Raw genomic sequence first — 7,327 nt, 5'->3', positions numbered from 1 at the left:
AGTCTTCAAAGCAAGACTAGTGGCCAAGGGGTATACCCAAAAGGAAGGCATCGATTATGATGAGACCTTCTCCCCAGTGGCCATGCTTAAATCGATCCGGATACTGTTATCTATTGCAGCTTATATGGATTGGGATGTATGGCAGATGGACGTTAAGACTGCGTTTCTAAACGACAGTCTTGAGGAGATCATCTACATAGAACAACCCGAAGGATATGCCATAAAGGGCAAAGATCACATGGTTTGGAAGCTTAAGAAGGCCATTTATGGCCTCAAGCGAGCATCCAGATCGTGGAACCAATGTTTCGATCAAACTGTTCGCAAATTTGGATTCGAAAAGTGCCCAAGTGAAAGCTGCGTGTATAAGAAAGTTGATAAGGGGAATGTGGTATTCTTAGTTTTATATGTAGATGACATTCTTCTAATTGGAAACAATAAAAAGATGTTGTCATCAGTTCGAACATGGTTATCAAACCAGTTCGAGATAAAGGATATGGGAGACGCGGGACACATCCTCAGGATCAAGGTTCTTCGGAATCGAGAGAAGAAGATGTTGTGCTTATCTCAAGAATCTTACATCGAAACAGTACTTAGTCGTTTTAGCATGCAGGACGCCAAGAAAGGTTTCTTACCTTTTAGACATGGCATCCATTTATCTCAAGAGGTGTGCCCTAAAACGCCGTCTGAGATACAAGCAATGAGAAGGATTCCATATGCTTCGGCAGTTGGAAGTCTCATGTATGCTATGCTTTGTACTAGACCAGATATTTGCTTTGCTATTGGCATGGTGGCAAGATATCAGTCGAATCCGGGCCAAGGACATTGGACTACCGTAAAGAACATACTCAAGTACCTTAAACGGACTAAGGACTATGCTCTAGTTTACAACGCAGCCGAGCTCTGTCCTTTGGGATATACTGACTCAGACTTTCAAGCTGATCAGGACTCGAGAAAATCTACTTCAGGATATGTGTTCACCTTAGGAGGTGGAGCCGTAATTTGGAAGAGTGTGAAGCAGAAATGCATCGCAGACTCGACCATGGAAGCCGAGTATGTGGCCGCTTCGGAGGCTGCAAAAGAGGCTGTATGGTTCAAGAACTTCCTTATGGATTTAGGTGTGGTTTCGAATCTGCCCAAGAGCATCACCATTTATTGTGACAATTCTGTTGCTGTGGCAAACTCGAAAGAACCAAGAGCTCACAAAGCGAGCAAACACATAGAGCGGAAGTATCATATCATTAGAGATATAGTGCAGAGAGGAGACATAAAAGTGGTCAAGATTGCATCAGAGAACAACCTGGCAGATCCTTTTACAAAGGCTTTGGCGGTAAAACCGTTCGAGTGCCACGTTGAAGGGATGGGAGTTCGACTCATTCAAGACCTCAACTCGCTTTCAGTATAAGTAGGAGAAATTTAGACGTGTGCACTACTATTTTGTATACTCGAAAGCTGTTTTGAGTATAAGTGGGAGATTGTTAGGGTTTTGTATACTAGAAATCACCTTTCGAGTGATTGGATACTGTAAAACTCTAATGGTTATTTTCCAATAAATGCAACAGTTTATTTTTGTCATAATGCTGTTATGTTTTACATTTAATGGTTGTTTATTACATATTTAAATATATGAGCAAACGTAACAAAGTCTAAGTCTTTGTTTTAGTAGACCGGTTGTGGGCGTCGTCCAATTTAAGGTAACACGGTCAGTTCTAAACAAAGAAAAATAAGAATTTCACAACCTAGATAGGCCTAGACTACCTATCGCGAAAGGTTGCAATGTCAGTCCGATTATTTCTAAACCTTATTGAAATAAGATGACATTGGTGTGGTATAGCACTGAATGGATCTAACAACAAGACGAGTCTTTATGCTATCTACTGAAAGACGAGGTCTTGAAAATTAATTTCTTAATCAATGTACGTTAGCATTGAGCATACGATATTAAGGATCCACTACTTTGACTTACCAAAGGTGCGGGTTTTTCGTAACCCAACGATCCAGGTATATTGGGTAGTGGTGATAATTATCTAGAGGTGCTAGGATTGCTATTATGTTGAAACGTGCGCGGGGAAAGTCTCGTTTGATAACATCCACAAGAGGAGCTCGAAACGAGGTTTTATTATTCAGAACCTAGCTAGTTGGAGTTTGATTACTCTATGAATAATAAATAAGAGTTTCTTGCTAAGTCCACTCTTGGAATTCGAAATATGTTAATTAATTAAGTCTATAGCAGACATTAATTGATTAATGGATGTTTCCATCTTAAGCACGGGAAATGAATCAAATGCAATTAAAGGAAACCCGGAATATTTGTAATTTCAGATTTGGAAGGCAGTGCAATATTACTTCTGTAGTGACTGCTCGTAATATTCCAATATAAGCTTATATTAAATTGTGGGTTCAATTTAATTAGTAAAAAGCTAATTGGGTGAGGCCTGTTCCAAATTCTTCCTTAGATCCCTGACTGGGCCCAATATGTGACTTATATAAATAGGAGAATAAAGGAGACAGAAAACATAACAATTTATTATCAAAATTTTCGTCCCCCTCTAAAGAGAGAGCTCGAAATTTGTGTCTCCTCTGTGAGCTGAGTTCTGTCTTCCATTATTCGAGTCCTAGTACGTTGGTGAGATTTGCCCACACAAATATCAGCGTATAGTCCGGGACACCAGTCAGAAGATCCGAGGTCTTGTATTGAAGATCTTCACGTGGAGACGGAGCAAGCCATCATCGATAAAATTGAATATCAGTGTTTCAAAGTTGAATAGATATGAAAATGGATGGAGTGGTATATATAGATAAAATTTTGAATAAAAAAATTGAATTTTCGACCCGGTCCAGTCCAGCCCGAACCCCGGCTAACGTTGGGCCGGGCCTTAACGCGTCACAGCCCGGAACGTATAACCCTATGCCCGTGACGCACTCTGGGCGCGGCCCAGGCCGCAAAACCTACCCCTCCAACGTGTGAGGCGGGCCGCACTTGGGTCCCGGCCCGCAACGTTAGTTATGCTCTAAGTATGGTTTATCTAAGCCAATGAGTTCTTGCTAGCTCAAGTTAAAATGTGAGACATCATAAACTCTTCTTTGCAATAATCATGCATCAGCGCATAGCTTATTTTCCACACCACACAAAATTAGAAAATTTGCGCTCTCACTGCAAAAAAACGTATTCCCTTCGTCTCACCTAAATTGAGTCGTATTATTTTTTGGGATGTCCCAACTAAGCTGAATTATTTTTTTTAATAAAAAATAAAATATTCAATCAGTCTGATTTTATTTCATCGTCTACTTTACTCTCTTTTTATGTTTCCTACATTTTAACACATTTTCTTAATCTTTGCGCCTAAAAGTTTTGACTCAACTTAATTGCGATGGAGAGAGTATTTTTTAAAGGCACAAAAATTGAGATACAATTATGTGCCCTAGAAAGTTTTGAAAAAATAACAATAATTTAGGACGCAAAAGAAAACGTTCCTAAATTGAGTACAAATTAACTTAATTTTCTGCTTTTAATACACTTTCTTTTGCATCATTTGAATTGGAAAGTTAAAAAAAATTAGGACTCAAAAAAAAGTGTTCCTAAATTAAGGACAAACTAGTTTATTTTTCCGCTTTTTAAGACGCTTTTATTTGTGTCTTCTAATTTTAGTACCAACAATAAGAACATTTTTTGAAGTGTCGGTGACTTAGTGGTATAGTTAGAAATACAAATTAGAGCCCTTACTTGCATTAAAAAAATTAACGATTTTTTTTTTGTTTCGTTATTTTTTTTAAAGTAAATATGTACCTTTTTGTAACAACACAGTTGATGCATTCATTTTTAACTGCTACTAATTGTGACAGACTAACGGTTGACTTAGATTTCTCTAGTCCTCCGATATGCCAAGAATAATGAATTTAATGGGGACACCTTAGAGTCTCCACAATGGTGGCCTTCAAAGGCCACCAAATGTGGCCCGGCCACCATTCGTAGCTCTCTTGTGGCCTTTGTAATGGCAAATGTAAAAAGTCAATGCAAATTCAAAGGGCCACCAAATGTGGCCCTCTAAAATGTTAATTTTTTTTTGCTTTTTTTAATGTTATTATTTAATTTAATGTTATTAAATTTTAGTAGATTAATAATTTGGATAATAAAAATAATTTAATAAAGAGAGAAGTAGAGACAAATTTTCGTCGTACTATTAATAGGGGAAAATTCTACAACGAAAATATTTTAAAAACACAACATAATAATAAAAATAAAAAAACGCCACCGCTTCCTACTCGGTGGCGTCATCGGAATCCGGCACATCTTCTTCACCTCCTCCACCGCCGCCGACTGTTCCCATGTGAATCTATCAGATTCAGACAGAGGAGACGTGGAGTATTGGAATTGGGAGGATTGGAATTGGGAGGATTGGAATTGCTGGGACGGGTTGTTGATCGCGTCCATATTCGGTCGGTAGTCCCCGAACCCCGATGGTTGGCGAACCAAGTTCCTCTGCTGGGATGGCTGGACCCGGAATTGGGGCGAGTGCGGACTCCACGTCTGATTGGGGAAGTTGTCGTATCCCGAGTCTCCATACCCCGGGGAATTACCATCTCCACCTTGCATTTTTTGTAGTGTTTGAGAGTGTAAAATGAAGGGATTGGAAGTGTAGAATGAAGTGAAAAAATGGAAATGAAAGTGTATATTTATAAAAAATATTCGAAAAAAAAAAAAATAAATTCCGCGGCTCAGCCGCGAAACGCGGCTCGATGCAATGGAGGGTCGCGGCTCACACGGCTCAGCCGCTTGAAGGCCGCGGCCGCGGCTCAGCCACGTCTCTCGCCCCAGGGCCGCGGCTCTCGGCCTCTGCAATGGGGGGCCGCGCACCGAGCCGCGGGCCGCGGCTCCCCCATTGTGGACACTCTTACCTGGAGGATTTCTAGCTAAATCAATTTTCCTGAAATTTGTGGATAATTTCACTAGTTTAAGTTCATACAAAGTTTAAGCTATTGAGAAATATCAAATTATGCAAAAATTAATTATTTTAAGGACTACTTCATCATCGTTGCCAGTAAAATGATGTGGTCTATTATATTAAAAAAAATTAATTCGACCACATATTATAAAACTATTTTTTATAAAATATATACAAAAGCAAGTATTTTAAAACTATTTTTATAACATTTATACAAAAGCAAATAATTTATAAATTCATTTTCCATATATAGAAATATCTCATGTATCTTGCTCGAATTGTGTCATTTACTATGTCTATTTTATGATAAGTTTTATTAATAAAAATTTGCCCCAGAGTTCCGATTTAGTGAAGACAGTGTCACTTCCTCCGCCTGGCTATAAATGTCCTATTTTTAATTTGAGCGGGTCGGTTTTAAAATTATTTGATTATATAAAATTTGTGAAATATTTTTTCGCTTTACCAATTATACATTAGGGACTCATGTCAGTTTAGAAGTGCCTTTTTTTATGGGACAGATGAAATATTTTTTATTTTTATGGGTATTTTATACCAAGGAGGTGTTGATGATCCTAATTTATGTTGTATTTTATACTAAGGAGGTGTTGATGATCCTAATTTCAAGGCATCAACACGTCTCTATCCAAATAATTAGAGAAAACTCAGTTAAGTAGTATACATAATTTTCAAGCTATATTTATTGCGTTATTGTTGTGTCGGTTGAGAAGCATCCGGGAATTCAACAATAAGAAAGGATGTAAGGGCATCCATTACGCGGCGCGCCACCATCCCGCGTTCTGTCTAAGAAAGGATGTAAGGGCATCCACTATGCGGCGCGCCACCGTCCCGTGTTCCGTCGCGGAGGGACGGAACGCTCGCGCGACGCGTTGCGACACGCCGTCCCGTCCCGCGGCCCGTGCCTGCGAGACACGGGACGGGCTGTCACGCCACGCGCCGTGGCGACGTGGCATGCCCCTGCACCATGCGTGACGCCCACTCGCCGGCCCGCGAGTGGGCGTCGTCACGCTGACGCAATAAATCAAATTTTAAAAAAAAAATCGAATTTTAAAAAAAATACTTTTTATTTATAAAAATTGTTTTTATATTTAAAAATAATTTTTACAAATAAATAAATACAAGAAATTCGTAATAGCTCACGTATATTTGATGGGCTTGCGAATTTATGAAACTCATTCTTGGTTGCTTCTCTTTTATAGAGACAACCCTGAATGTTTTATGTTCCACTTTCGATGTGGGACAAAGACAGACAAAGTCATTCTTGGTTGTTCTTCTTTTATAGAGACATCCTTGAATGTTTTATGTTTCACTTTCGATGTGGGACAAAATCATTCTTGGTTGTTTCTCTTTTATAGAGACATCCAAGAATGATTTTGTCCCACATCGAAAGTGAAACATAAAACATTCAAGGATGTCCATATAAAATTGTATTTTAAATTATGTCATTTTTATTTTTTAAAGATTTTAATTATGGTTTTTTTTTAAATTTTAAGTTGTATTTTTATTTTATGCTGTAATGTTATTTTAATTTTAATGAAGTGTGTTTGTTTTAATTGAATTGTGTTGGAAAAAAAATAAAAAATGAAATTGAATGAATAGTAATTTAAGGGACGGTTAAGGGACGGAGCGTTGCAGGTTCTGTCTCTTAGTTAAGGGATGGAGGAATAAAGTACAGTGAGACCCTCAAATAGTAGTTTAAGGGATGGTGGGAGGACAGCATAGTGGATGCTCTAAGACAAAGTCAATAAATAGTCCAATTTCATTGATTTGAGATTTGAGAGGAGGATGGAACAAAAGCCTCTGATAAATATCTTCGTACTTTCATTTGAAGTTATCAAGATGTTTCTTTCCATATAGGACAGAAGTCGCATAATTGATAGGGTACAAATGTTTCTAATTTATCTAAATAGAGAGATAAACGTATACAAACTGCATACAAATATTATGCCTTTATATTTAAAATTGAACCATGCATGTTTTGTTTAACTGGATTATACTCTCCGACCACTCCCAGTAGTTTTCGTAATAAATGTCACACGTTTTAATAAAATTATGTTTCCAAACACCATCAGTAGTTTTCATAATAAATATCACACGTTTTAATGTAAAATTAATAAGCAGAAAAAAGAAAAAATATAGCGAGAAAAAAAATTAGTAATCCCTTAGTCCCACCGAAGATGACCCATTTTTCCTTTTAGTTTATCGCAATCAAGATGACTCATTATTAAAATTAAAAATATCTCTATCGCTACTTTATTTCCTCTCTCTTACTTTATTCTCACTACTAACACATAAAATCAATTTGCATAAAGTTTCGTACCACCTAAGGAAGGGGTCATCTTTCTTGGGACGGAGGGAATATTAAATAA

The sequence above is a fragment of the Salvia splendens genome, chromosome 18 (genome assembly GCF_004379255.2).
Source record: "Salvia splendens isolate huo1 chromosome 18, SspV2, whole genome shotgun sequence".
Classification (NCBI taxonomy): Eukaryota; Viridiplantae; Streptophyta; class Magnoliopsida; order Lamiales; family Lamiaceae; genus Salvia; species Salvia splendens.
This window is presented reverse-complemented; position numbering follows the sequence as displayed.